At 43.3% G+C, this 14,914-nt stretch overlaps 1 protein-coding gene across 1 annotated transcript in view; it reads right to left on the minus strand.

Annotated features, from left to right (window-relative positions):
* Positions 1 to 14,914, minus strand: part of LOC126142041 (lachesin-like) — a 703,294-nt gene that overhangs the window by 544,026 nt on the left and 144,354 nt on the right. The window lies entirely within an intron of this gene.

A 14,914-nucleotide genomic window follows, 5' to 3' on the forward strand; every position in this document is an offset into this window, starting at 1 on the left:
TGTGTGTGTGTGTGTGTGTGTGTGTGTGTGTGGCAACATCAAAAAATAGTTTGAAAATCTAAGGCTTCCGAAAGTACATGTAAATGTTTGCTGCTTGCGCTGCCGTTCATGTATCGCCAACTATCTTTACGTTGGCATTGCTATCGATGTCTAAACAGAAATATTCTTGTGCAGCCAAATTTAGGTATGAACTACGGGACCAAACACGCTTTGTCTCATAGATGTAAGGTTATTTCGTGGTCGCTTTATCGCTCATTACTGTAGCAAGAACGTTCATTCCCCCGTATCGGCTCCATTTCCGGCCAAGAGTGCAGCAGACTCGTCAGTAGGTTGTTGTAGCCTCCACTCCACCCCCAAACTTCTGTCTTCAGCCTCCCTAGTCCCCTATCGCAACCGGAAGCAGCAGCGACTGACGCCGGGCGCAGAAACGGCGGCGCTCATTTCCCGCCGCAGCTCTAGTCGACTCGAGCGACACTCTCGACCGGCGAAGGGTGCGACAGGTCGATCTTTCGAGACGCGGAGGTCGGCCGCTGCCGCAGAGCGCTCTATCGCCGCCACAGGTAATTAACAGCGGCGGTGCTTGCGGTGGCGGCGCTAATGTAAGGCGCGAGAGGCCGAGAGGGTGCTAGTGGGGGGGGGGGGGTGGGGGCTGGAGACATGCCCCCGCCCCCCAACGCCACCCGACCCCTTAGAGCGGCGGCTCTGTCGTCGAGGCCGGGGGGAGGAGAGGGACGTACTTTCATTAGCCGGCTGGCGGCAACGCCTCGAGGCAGACGAATGAGAGGGGGTACGACCGAAGCCGCTGCTGGCGAGCACACACGGGCGCAGACGCTCGCACGCAATCAAAACACAGCGCCGAGACACAATGAGCGTCGCGGAAAGTGATTAAGTGAGATGTTAGGGGCGCTGCGTAGCTGCAAGGGCGCAGTGCGGCACCCCCCTCATCCTACAGTTCGAGCTGGAAACATTAAGAACAGCACGCGGACAGTCTACACACACTGGAGTACTTTCAATGATCATTGGATCCACAAACAACCCCAAATAACGGATTACTTTAATGAGAAAATTAAATTTTTTAAATGTAAGTTAAAAAGAAGACACCGTTATGTTTGCTGACGACCGAATAATTCTGCAAGAGGACGGGGTCGATCTGTATAAAGAATATCCCTATTACAAAGTACACTACTGGTCATTAAAATTGCTGCACCACGAAGATGACGTGCTACTAACGCGAAATTTATACGACAGGAATAAGATGCTGTGATATACAAATGATTAGCTACTCAGAGCATTCACACAAGGCTGGCGCCGGTGGCGACACCTACAACGTGCTGACATGAGGAAAGTTTACAACCGATTTCTCATACACAAACAGAAGTTGACCGGCGTTGCGTGGTGAAACGTTGTTGTGGTGCCTCGTGTAAGGAGGAGAAATTCGTACCATCACGTTTCCGACATTGATAAAGGTCGAATTGTAGCCTATCGCGATTGCGGTTTATCGTATCGCGACATTGCTGCTCGCGTTGGTCGAGATCCAATGACTGTTAGCAGAATATGGAATCGGTGAGTTCAGGAGGGTAATACGGAACGCCGTGCAGGATCACAACGGCCTCGTATCACTAGCAGTCGAGATGACAGGCATCTTATCCGCATGGCTGTAACGGATGGTGCAGCCACGTCTCGATCCCTGAGTCATCAAATGGAGACGTTTGTAAGACAACAATCATTTGCACGAACAGCTCGACGACGTTTGCAGCAGCATGGACCATCAACTCGCAAACCATGGATGTGGTTACCCTTGACGCTGCATCACAGACAGGAGCGCCTGCGATGGTATACTCAACGACGAACCTGGGTGCACGAATTTCTGCAAAACCCTATATTTCAGCAGGATAACGCACGAACGAATGTTGCAGGTCCTGTACGGGCCTTTCTGGATACAGAAAATGTTCGACTGCTGCCCTGGCCAGCACATTCTCCAGATCTCTCACCAATTGAAAACGTCCGGTCAATGGTGGCCGAGCAACTGGCTCGTCACAATACGCCAGTCACTACTCTTGATGAACTGTAGTATCGTGTTGAAGCTGCATGGGCAGGTATAGCTGTATATGCCATCCAAGCTCTGTTTGACTCAATGCCCAGCCGTATCAAGGCCGTTATTACGGCCAGAGGTGGTTGTTCTAGATACTGATTTCTCAGGATCTATGCACCAAAATTGCGTGAAAATGTAATCACATGTCAGTTCTAGTATAATATAATTGTCCAATGAATACCGGTTTATCAGCTGCATTTCTTCTTGGTGTAGCAATGTTAATGGCCTGAAGTGTATTATTTTGTCCAAACTATCGATCGCTATGCCTCGGCCCGGCTATTAGAGAAATGAATACATAGTCTAGTTTATATTAATATTAGGTAGATTTCTGTTGTCTTCTGTTTTGGTTGGTAACCGTTATACGTTTAAAATGGCTCCGCAGCAGAAATCATTTTGTGTTTTCGAGTTTGTGAAATCTAATTTCGTGATTACAGTGCAAAGATGTTTCAGGTTGAGTTACCAGATTGATCCTCCAAATGGGTGGGACATTCGCAGACGGTATCGACAATTTCTAGGTACAGTACGAGTATGTAAAGGAAAGAGTCCTGGCCGACTTCATGTTCCAGAAGAAAATTTTGCAGGAATTCAAACTGCTTTTCAACGTACCCCTTCAAAATCAACTCGCTGTGCCAGTCGGGATTTACAAAAAATGGTTCGAATGGCTCTGAGCACTATGAGACTTAACATCTGAGGTCATCACTCCCTTAGAACTTCTTAAACTGATCTAAGGACATCACACACATCCATTCCCGAGGCAGGATTCGAACCTGTGACCGTAGCAGCAGCACGGTTGCGGACTGAAGCGCCTAGAACCGCTCGGCCACTGCGGTAGGCACGGGATCTACAACCGCCTACAACAATTTGGCGTATTTTGAGACGTCGATTGGTTATGAATCCGTATAAACAGATGGAATGGTCAGTGGGACAGACAGGCACAGTTAATTCAGGTTCGATGGGTGGTGGTTTGGCGTTGCACTTGATGGAGTAAGTGGGGTGAGTGTCATTGCGGGTTTTCAGGTGGGGTGGGGGATGACCATAGGTTGGGACAATGGTTAAGGAAGTGGGACTGCTTACAGTGGGGGCAGGTGGGAGGATTCTTACAATCAGCAGTAAGTGATCATTAGAGGAGGCATTTTTGGCGTCTGTAGGATTGGGGGAGTGGAGGTTTTAGAGGGTTCAACTTTGTGATGGCAGTTGTAGATAAGGGCTCCCTCCTTTAGGAGGTGATTGACTTTGGGAAACATGCTCTGTAAACACTCACATGAGAAAGGTTAGACCAGAGTCATTGCAGTTTTCTAGAGAAGGATTAGACTTCAGTTCTATGGTTATCTCCTCTCCTATAATCTTGGGACCAAGCTTAATATTCATTGCAATGAGGGGTTGCTTGGATGGGAGGGGGGGGGGGAGGGGGGAAGAGAGTGAGAGTGGAATGGGTATCAAATATGACATGGGAGAGTTTCAGGAGAACGAGTTTGGAAGGTGGAATTGCTTGATTTGATGAAGACTGAGTCTTTACAGGAGATGTTGGTGGTAGAAATGTGGGGGACATATGTTATGATTTCAGAAATGAGGGATTTTGTGTTTGCAGATTGAGGATCAGCATGGGAGAGGAGGAAGGTGTATACATCCAGGGGAGAGGGTGTGGGGTTGAAGCAGCCTCCATCGGTTCAATGGGGTCTTCGTTTGGTTGAGGTATTTTGGTGGTTTTTTTATTGGTAACGCCACATAGCGCTCTGTATGAAAATCACTGGCTATGCTGTGTGGAGTCTGTGGCTGGTTTGCATTGTTGTTGGCTATTGTAGTGTTGGGCAGTTGGCTGTTAACAGCGCGTAGTGTTGCGCAGTTGGAGGTGCGCCACCAGCAGTAGTGGATGTGGGGAGAGAAATGGCGGAGATTTGAAATTTGTAAGACTCGATGTCATGAACTGCTATGTATATTATAATTTTTCAACACTATTAAGGTAAATACATTGTTTGTTCTCTGTCAAAATATTTCATTTGCTAACTATGCCTATCAGTAGTTAGTGCCTTCAGTAGTTTGAATCTTTTATTTAGCTGGCAGTAGCGGCGCTCGCTGTATTGCAGTAGTTCGAGTAACGAAGATTTTTGTGAGGTAAGTGATTTGTGAAAGGTATAGGTTAATGTTAGTCAGGGCCATTCTTTGTAGCGATTACTGAAAGTCAGATTGCGTTGCGCTGAAAGTATTGTGTGTCACTTTAGTGAATGTTTGAGTACATTCAGTTTTGCTCAGCTGTTTGGTAAGAGGTTTATCAGCACAGTAATTCAATAATTTTTCAAAGGGGACGTTTCAGTATCTGTTTTGGTTCGCTTCTGGGGTTTTTTGGTGACTATGAGGCTGAGTGCAGAATCATGAATTGGAGAGGGTGGGGTGTGGTGCTGAGCAGGACCTTCCAGTGGGGTGGAATCGGTGTGGATCCTGGTGGATGGTGTTGTGGCATCTGGTGTAGCGACAGTAACACAGCAGTACGTAACTTGTGCAGGTGTTGCAGGGGCCATGGCGAGTGTGGAAAATGTTTGGAGTCCAGGACAGGCAAAAGAAAAAGTTAAAGGTAGGGAAGGTGCCACATGGAGAGGGGGGTTAAGTGGCTCATATAACTGTGGAGGGGAAGAAACTATGGAGATTGGGGGGTCAACATGTGGTGGTGGGCTGGAAGAAGTGTTCCATTTGTAAGGTGTCCACATTTTCGAGCCTTACATAAGCTGCATAACGACGAAACTGAATAAAATCACCAGCAAATAACGATATTATTGACAACAGGAAATAATTAGAGCCATCTCTTGTATGGAATAACAAACGATTTACCCTTTTAACGACAGGGGCATGAGTAATACAACAAAGTGAACGCAGCTTAGAGACCAACAGGGCAGGTGGCTAATGACATTTGAACGAATCAATTAGGTTTAACAAAAGAAAGACCAGGTGCACTGCAGAATAAATAAGGGAAAATCAATATAATAGTGGCCAGAGTACATTAACGAGTGGAGAACCGGGCAAGAAAAATAAGAAATTACCTTTAACGTGGGAGCGGTCGGCTGATGTCAGATGTGTGAAGTAGTAGAATGAAGGTAGGGATGATAACTTCATATAAAAGCACTTTGAGAACTCAGTTAAGACACAGAGACAGAGAGAGCAAGCGCTCAGGTTTAGCGGCGGGCCGCACACCTGCGTGTGGTAAAGGCGCGACCCTGACTCTACTTTACGTTTGCGAAGTGAGGGCGATACGCTTCAAGTATCGTGGTGACAAACGAAAACCGATAGTTAAATATTCCTGCGGTAATCTTTTCTGGCTGAATTTTGTGCACGTCGCTTCAACCCAGAGCGAGTGTGCAATTGCCATTAATTTCCACTAGGGAAATTTGAACATTCCATGGAACGCATAGCGTTTGAGACTGATTACTTCAGTGAAGTCCAGAGTAGGGGATTAGCGATTTCAGATCCAGCACGGAGACAAAGCCGCCGCAGTTGCCATTTGGTAATGGATGACGTGCTTTTGGCGAAATTAAATGTTGAGTCCAATTTTGCGAGAGTTGCATGCATTGAATAGAGAAATTTAAGAGCTAATTACTAACCTATCCTCCAATGAGTACATGAGAATCGATTAGATAAAGTCATCCTCCCCCAAATTAGTTCACTGTACAGCTACGACGTAGGAGTAATTTTCACTGCTAAAGATATACGTGTTTCAATTAATAACATTTTCACATATAGAGATATAATTTGATTAATTACGTATTCAATGTTTAAACATTAATTGATTTATTGGGAGAAGAAGTAATTAAACTTGCTTATTGATTATAACTTTATTCTTGAGAGCTTTGGTAAATTAAATGTAATGTGGAAAAGGGAGAGACTGTGTTATCATTTTAGGTTAAATCCCAAACTTGTCATTAATACCAATTTATGTATTCTTGGGATGTCAGAGTAGCATTTTTGATTACTTTGAGATAGGGCCAGAATTAATAGCTATGTGGAATGTCTGTTTACCACCATGGTATTGAGAAGACAGTCAGAACGTTATCCAAAAAAAAACAAAATTGTTCAAATGTGTGTGAAGTATTATGGGACTTAACTGCTAAGGTCATCAGTCCCTAAGCTTACACACTACGTAACCTAAACTATCCTAAGGACAAACACACACACCCATGCCCGAGGGAGGACTCAAACCTCCGCCGGGACCAGCCGCACAGTTCAAATGGTTCAAATGGCTCTGAGCACTATGGGACTTAAATCGGAGGTCATGAGTCCCCTAGAACTTAGAACTACTTAAACCTAACTAACCTAAGGACATCACACACATCCATGCCCGAGGCAGGATTCGAACCTGCGACCGTAGCGGTCGCGCGGTTCCAGACTGAAGCGCCTTTAACCGCGTGGCCACACTGGCCGGCCAGTGCAGCGCCTTAGAGCACTCGGCTAATCCCACGCGGCTGAGAACGTTATCCTTTGCCGCATTTAGCGATGGTGTGGGAGCAGGGGACGGGGTGGTGTGAATGGTAGACATAGTTGAGGTGTCTGTCGTGGGTTGAGAAGTTGGGAGTATGGCTGATATATTCCAGCGAAGGACCGTCGCCGAGATAGTGGAGAATGGTCTCTGTAATGCCTGAGATGAAGCGATGACAGCAGATGTGTTGCCGTGTTAGATATGCAGGTAAGTAGATGGAGGCAGCGAGGAGGCTGCAGCGGCGGCGGCGGCGGCGGCGGCTGCTGCAGTCACGACTGTGACAGTGGCGGCAGCAGCAGAGGCTGCTGAGGCAACGGCAGGCGGCGGACGGCTGTTGTGCAGCATGATGGAGGCGGTGACGAGAAAACGATGAGAAGCATAGAGATGATGATGAGCACACAAACTCACAGAAGAAAGTCTCGATTACACACACGAAAACTGTAGCGATGAACAGAGGCAATTACAGAGCATAGGGAAATAGTCCCTACCAGTGTATGCGAAATCAACAGCAGCAACAAATGAACTAGTAAAAGAGACTGCTGGTCGGCTAGTGCCGGAAGTGCAGAGGTGGTGCACTGCTGGCTATGAAGGGCTGCCACGTGTGCTACTAGCTGGCAAAGAGGGAAAAACCAGTGCCTGCTGGTGTAGTACAGCCGTCTAGCGACTGTCATCGAGTTCCCTACCTTTTGGCAGACCTTAACTTTCCGTGGTGGGTTACAAGGATGTGGTCAAATGTAATATGTCGCCTTATTATTTTTGGAATGTAAGCTGTCTTCTTTGTACCTCCATTATCTCTTCTATTAATCGAACCTGCTAAGAATCTCTTACTGAGGAGCAGTACTCAAAGAAACTATATGATTCCAGAGACCTTTTCAAGTCTCAAACATCTATGATGTATAAATGCAGACTGATAATTTGAACGAAATTTGGGGCTGACTCGTGAATGGGAATTTGGATTGAGCAGGGAGGGATGCTAGGGTAGTCTGTGCAATTGTGGCAACCCACTGGGTCAGGGTGGCAGAGTGGTTAGTTCATCTGGCTAGTGAGCAGGAGACCTGTCTTCGAATCCCAGCCTTAGTATATATATATCACAGATGTTTGAGACTTGAAAAGTTCTCTGGAAAGTATCTATACCCAGGTTTCAGTCAGGATAACCCGTTTCGTTTGCTACTGAGGTGCGATTCTAATACAGCTGCAGATACAACACTGGGGGAATACGGGTGGGATGAGGAGTGAATGGGAATTCGGATTGAGGAGGGAAAAGTGCTAGGGCATTCCATTCAGTTGTGCGAAGCTACTGTGACAGGGTGGCGCAGTGGTTAACTCATGTCCCTAGTGAGCAGGACACGCCAGTTCGAATCCTGGCCTTGGCACAAATTTTCATTCGGCACTTCAGTCTACATACATAATACTCAAAGTTTCAAGTACTTGTTTTGTGAAAGAATTATAGTTGGTTAAAATGTTTCCTGAAAATCTCAGTCTAACAATCCACAGCTGAGATCGGTACTGAATGCCCTTGCTGTGCTCCAAACGGAAGTAACTGATTTGACTCTTAGAACAGTAAGAAGCTTCGTTTGCTTATTAGTCGGTAAGTGGAGAAGACGGTGTGGTTTAATGTTCCTGGTCACCAAAGTCCTCGGCCGAATTCCAAAGCTTTCTGCATTGCCCCATGAAGTGGCTGCATGTGACATTGTTTATAGTGAACTGCCCATCAGATAGGAACAAACTCTTTGGTTCATTTGGTGCTATTAGAGAGAAATACGTTTAGCCTTTCCCTATCCTTCATCCTCAAGGACGTTAACACAACACTAGACTATACTAATCACAGACACACAAGCGGTATAGTAGAAACTTCAAAACCTCCAATAAGATCTTCCCAGGATGACATTGCAGGATTTGTGAATCTGCTCCCAATTTTCGTTTCCTTCCATGGACTGAGTTACCTTACCATTACCAGTAATTTATCACCAATAGCGTAATCATACTGTAATGGATCTCTCCACCTGTACATGTGCAATTCGTTACATTAATTCACATTTCGGATCGTCTGCCAATCCATGCATCGGTCGTCGACCTTCAGCGGCTCTTCCTTCATATCACCAGTCTTTTGGCAACATATTCTTCATGTAGAGAACAACTTAGAACAGTCTCGTGGATTTTCCAGCGTTACAGCTCATTTTGCCTAGTGGCGACCTTATGCATGTTTTAGTGTACGGCAAGCCTGTTTTGTTTAAGGTTAATTTAATTATCCATTAAAGCGTGGCCTTTCAGTGGATATAACCATTCTTAGGTTTTACATATTTAAGAAATGGTTTTAACTATATAAAACAGATGAAATAAATAATGTTTCTAAAGGATATTTAAATAGTTGAAAAGTTTTATGATATAAAAAATAAAATTTATATAAAATTTTATGTGTAATTCATCTCAATTCGCGAAAAACAGTGATGTTCATACGTACAACACTAGAGGGAGAAATGACCTTTCCTACCCGTCATTGCAGCTGTTGGTTGCTCAAAAAGGAGTACATTATTCAGAAACTAAAACCTTTGATCATTTGCCCAACAACATAAAGTGTCTGGCAGGTAGCAGGTCAAGTTTTAAATCTAACTTAAAATCATTTCTTTTGGACAATTTCTTCTACTCCATGGACGAGTTTCTGTTTCAGAAATGGTAAAAAATGTACCTCTTAATGTAGTTGAATGTGTTGAACTAAAAATTTCAGTAATATTAATATTAGCACTATTCATGTGCGTATATACATCTTGGAATCTGACTTGTTCCAAATCATATCGATAAAATAATCGGGAAAATGATCTACGAAACATGAAAAAACTAAACTAAATTAAAGCATGTGATGATGATGCTATGGACAATAGTGATGCTAGTAGTGCATGAAAATGATCGTATTCATGATGGAGGTGGAATGGTAGGTGCTGCAATGGAGCCCTGTGGAGCTGCAGGACGCAGCTAACGGTTGTTGAGGTTGGGGACGGAGGAGGGAGCAAACGTAAGAATGGAGTGAGGAGGAGCAATGTCGCCCATGGCTGGAAGGAAGCGTGTATTTAAGACGGCTTTCATCATTTAGTAGTATGAGGGGACTTCAGAAACGTCAAGTAACTTTTGTTTAGTGCTGACTATATATCAAAGGGATACAGATACATGACACTATTTTTCACCATAGACACTAGGTCCTGTAAGAAACTGTCGGCAGATTCTACCAGTTGTGCAGTTCCTCGATGATAGAAGTTCGCTCCGTAATTATGGAGTTTTTCGAGGACCAATATGTGAATTTCATCACTGGAAAATCTTTTTCCCTCCAGATGTTCTTTGAGGTTTCTGCATAGATAGAGTCGCATTTTCGAGGACCAATATGTGAATTTCATCACTGGAAAATCTTTTTCCCTCCAGATGTTCTTTGAGGTTTCTGCATAGATAGAGTCGCATGGTGCAAGATCTGGAATTCACCAACAGCATCACCCACATCTGTGTGGCCTTGCTCACATTTCTGTAGCCGTTTCATTACGGGGTGGAGGGCTATCAGCATTCCATTCAACTTACTCTCCAGTCAAAGGACCAACAAAAACTGAGACGAAATTAAACGCTTACAGAGATTATATATTTCCAACGAAGTAAAAAATTTTTGAAGGTGAAATAAAATGGATGTTTTTATATATAATAGACTTGAATTCCTTCGCTTTCACTTAAAATAGTAATAATAAAAGATAAAGGTAAAATATCCCAAAAGTATACTTAAAACATTTTAAAAAATGATGCGAAATGCTGCATTAAAAAGAAGCACTTCAGTGTCACTAAAACTGGAAGAACCTGCCTTTGGATTGGTAGGTTGTTGTTGAAGAGGAAAAGGTTGACTGTTAAGGGGAGAATGACGGTGTCAGAAAGGTAGAGAACTGGTATATAGGATCGAAGGGGTTAGTTAGTTGGTTGCGTGTTCCATTGATCAATCGCACGGTACGGTACACATTATGATGTGGAACGTGTCAAATCCACAAAAAATGCACATATGAAAGAAGATTTTTTAATATATGCATATTACAATACAGAGTTAAGAATTAATATTTCTATTATTTACCCCATTCCCTTAAATAGCACAAAAGGCATATACTATATTTATATATTTATTTATTCCTATTCAAGAATTCATCTATGGGATAGAAGGAGTTGTCAAGGAGATATGGTTTCATTTTTTTTTTTTTTGAAGCTATTACTGCTGTCTGTCAAACATTTTATTTCATCTGGTAATTTGTCGAAAATTTTTATAGCAGCATATTTTACACCTTTCTGTGCCAAAGATAGGTTGAGTAAAGGATAGTGTAAGTCTTCTTTTTTCTGGTATTATAATCACGAATATTACTGTTGTTTGCAAACTGGTTTGTGTTGATGAGAACAAATTTGATTGGTAAGTAACTGTACTGTGAGGCTGTTGTAAGAATTACCAATCTTTTAAAAAGATGCCTACAAGATATGCGACTATGAACCCCACATATTAGTCTAACCACTCTCTTTTGAGCAGGGAATACTTTTTGTCTAAATGTTGAGTTACCGCAAAATATTATTCTGTATGACATCAGAGAGTAAAAGTATGCAAAGAATGTTAGCTTACTAATCTCTATATCCTCAAAACTGGTAATTATTCTTATTGCAAAATTTGCTTTAGAAGATCTAAAATATAAATTTTCCAATTAAGATTCTCATCTATATGTACAACCAAAAATTTAGTATGCCCTACCCTGTCTACTGACTTCGATTGATGTGTTATATTTATTGAAGGAACTGTACTTTTTGCAGCAGACAACTGGATGTACTGTGGTTTTTTTTTCGAAGTTTAGAGCCCATTTGCAGAAAACCAATTAATGATTTCTCCAAAGACCTTATTCGAATCATTTTCAATTGGAGTTTCTTTTACTGGATTAATAATGATGCTTGTATCATCAGCAAACAGTGTCAGTTCAGCTTCCTGTTTCAGATAGGATGATCGATAGGATGATTGAACCCTGTGGAACACCTAATGTAATTTCACCCCAGTTAGATGAAGTGGCAAACTTATTTAAATCATTTGACCCACATAAGGAAACTTTTTGCTTCCTGTTCTGTAGGTATGACTTAAACCACTCATATGCTATTCCATTTATACCACAGAATTCTAATTGTTGCAACATAATGTCATGGTTCATACAATCAAATGCTTTCGATAAGTCACAGAAAATTCCTATTGGTGACATTTTACTATTTAAAGACTCTATTACGTAGACAGTGAAATTGAATATTGCAGTTTCAGTGGAACAGCATTTTTGAAATCCGAACTGTGATTTACTAAGTATTCCATTACTGTTGAGATGGCTAACCACTCTTGAGTACATAACTTCCTTGAAGATTTTTGAAAATGATGTAAGCTAGGTAGGAATGGCTGCTGGGAGACAAGAAGGAAGGAGTAGATGTCTAAATCGGTGAGGCTATAATTTTAAATGGGATAGGTGGCCAGGAATGAAGAGGTATGGGAGAAAGGGGCAAGGGAATACGAGGAAGGGAGGACCAGGAGCCTTGATCACATGCGATGAGTGGGATAGATTTAAAGTTGGTAGTACAGGTAAATATTGGGATGGAGTTAATGATCTGGGAAGGGGGAGATGCTTGAAATTCTTTCGGGAGACGCTGTTAAGGGTCTATAAGTGAGAAGTTGGTGGAATCTGTTGATAGTACTAGAATTGGAAATTAGATGGGAAACAATAAGATGATTGGTGACAAGTTTGCGTATAGTGTAAGTTGCTCGGAGGTGTTCAGTGTGAATGAGGAAAGATGGGAATTTGATGTGATGGTAAAGGATCCAGTTTGGTAAGGTAAACGGATGTGAAAAGTGTGGTGAAATCGATGACGTTCAAGGATCTGGAGGGATTTATAGACCTTAGGTGGGGCCAATAACCATGCATAGGAAAGGACGGGTTGTATCAAGGTGTTGTAGGTGTGGGTGATCATGGAAATCTCCAAGTTTGGCTTCTTAGATGTTTTTTTTAGTTTTAGTCTATCGTAGGTTTTCTATTGGATGGTTAGTAGGTGAGGTTTTCATCTTAGATGCTGGTCGATGGTAAGTTTTACATACTTTATGTATCAGTTATGTAGTTGGCTTTACGGCACTCCTTGTACATAAAGACAGTCTTTCGTGTCTGAGTTAGCTGTGGGATGGGTGGCGGCAGCGCGGCAGGTACGGAGAGGACACTCGAGGGACAACACACAGCAGGTGTGGCGCTGCGGTATTGTCTCTGAGTGCGCGGGACGGTTGTGAGGGCGTGCCCGGAGAATGGCACGTCGAGTGGCGACCCCTGGCGGAATGCAATTAGGAGTCGGGGCGGGCCCGCATAATTGGCCCATTTGGCGGCGGCGTTCGGTTTTTGCCGCGCTCTCCATTACACCACGGCGGTCCGCCCACGTAATGAGGAGGTATGCAGGCCAGCCGAGGGGGCGTACGGCCGCTGATACGGGAAATAGCACTCCTGTGGACCGTGCCCTCTCACAAAACACTCGGAACGCGTAGCCCCGTCTCTTGAATTTCTTCGGTTTTATTCGCGACATTTTTCTGGTTGGTTCACGAGTCCTCCGCATTTAATACCCTACGCTAATCTCCCTACGCTTCAGTACCTTTTAAGGTTGTCGAAAACAGTACGTTATTCATTATAACCATCTTTTTCTGTTTTTTCCCATGAATCTTTAGACTGACATGATGTGAATCGCAATGATTTTGCAGCCTCTGCCAACGTCCTCATCTAAGAACAACCCTTACACCAAATGAACTTCCTGTCTCGCGTGTTATTCGAGGAATTCTATTGGACCTTGTCTTTTTATTAGTTGTCTCTCTACTAACTTCACTATTTCATCTGTCAAAGCAACGTTGGTGTCGTGTTGTATGTCTGTTTCTGTCAGTCGTTGACTAATGCTTCCTGGCCAACTCTCAAACATTTCTAATTAATTCCAAAATGAATTTTCACTTTGCAGTGGAGTATGTGCTGATTTGAAACTTCCTGGCAGTTTGTTTCAATTTATTCAAATCCATCTCCCTAGTTTTCCACCTTTCAAGAAATTTCTTGTTTCCAGCTGCAGTTCGTAACCTATAAATTATGGCAAAAATTAGTATCTGTTCCTGGAAATAATTGCAGTTTTAAATCTAGTTTCGAAGTATCATTATACAGGGTGTCTCAAATCTTTTGGACCAAAGTAAAACAGTTGATAGTGGGTCCACAATCGATTACACCGAAAAAGGAAAACACTGGTCGGAAATACATATTTATTGTGTTATGGACAAACACAGCGTACATCACATAACACCAACGTAGCTCATAGTAACTGTTCATAGAAGTAGCCGACAGTCTCATTGCTTGCACTTTCCCCACTCTCTCAAAGATCCCTAGTGTCTGTTGTACCACGAGACAGACTGCTTGGACCCTAGCAAGCAGGTCTTCATCCGTGTCTACGAGGGTTTCATACACTGACGTTCTGACGTAACCCCAGAGGAAGAAGCCCAGTGATGTGAAATGCGGCGATCGCGCTGGCCATGGGACAGGAGCTCCGTTTCCATTCCAACGATTAGAGTACCTATTGCTCAGGTATTCGATCGAAGCGGGCTAGTATACCGTCGTGTTGAAGCCACGTACTTTCACGAACAACAAGGGGTACAGTCTCGAAGAACTGTGACAGCCTATCTCTCAGGAACACTAGGTAACGTGGACCAGTTAAACGGAGAGGCAGCAAATAAGGTCCTCTTAGGTGGCCCTGGACGATGCCTGCCCGTACGTTGAGAGAGAATCGTTGCTGGTTGCCACCGATGTGGGTGGCGTAGGTATTGTCCTCTCTCCAGATATGGTTGTTGCAGCTGTTGAAAATAACATCACGGGTGAATGAGGCCTCATCCGTGAACAATATGAGCTACGTCGTTGTCACGGGTTGTACACTGTGTATGTCCATAACACAATAAATATGCAATTCCGACTATTGGTTCCCTATCTCAATCTAACCGGTTGTGGACCGTCTATCACCTGTTTCAGTTTGACCCAATAGGTTTGAAAAACCCTATATGATCTATCTAAAACGTCCTGGGTGTCCAGATCTCTTGCACGAATACAACTGTTTGTTACAAAGTGTTTTCAATGATTAAACTATGCTCTGTACACTACAGTTATTTAGTAAGAGCGAATAACTGTTTTTGTCATTTTCCAATTAGTCAAGCATAGTGATACTTCGTGAATTGAATATATATATATATATATATATATATATATATATAGCTCAAACGTTTTTTCGTCTTTGTTTGCGTAAGATATCTCTGTAGTTTTGTCTCTGAGGAGTATTAA

The sequence above is a fragment of the Schistocerca cancellata genome, chromosome 1, assembly GCF_023864275.1.
Source record: "Schistocerca cancellata isolate TAMUIC-IGC-003103 chromosome 1, iqSchCanc2.1, whole genome shotgun sequence".
NCBI lineage: Eukaryota > Metazoa > Arthropoda > Insecta > Orthoptera > Acrididae > Schistocerca > Schistocerca cancellata.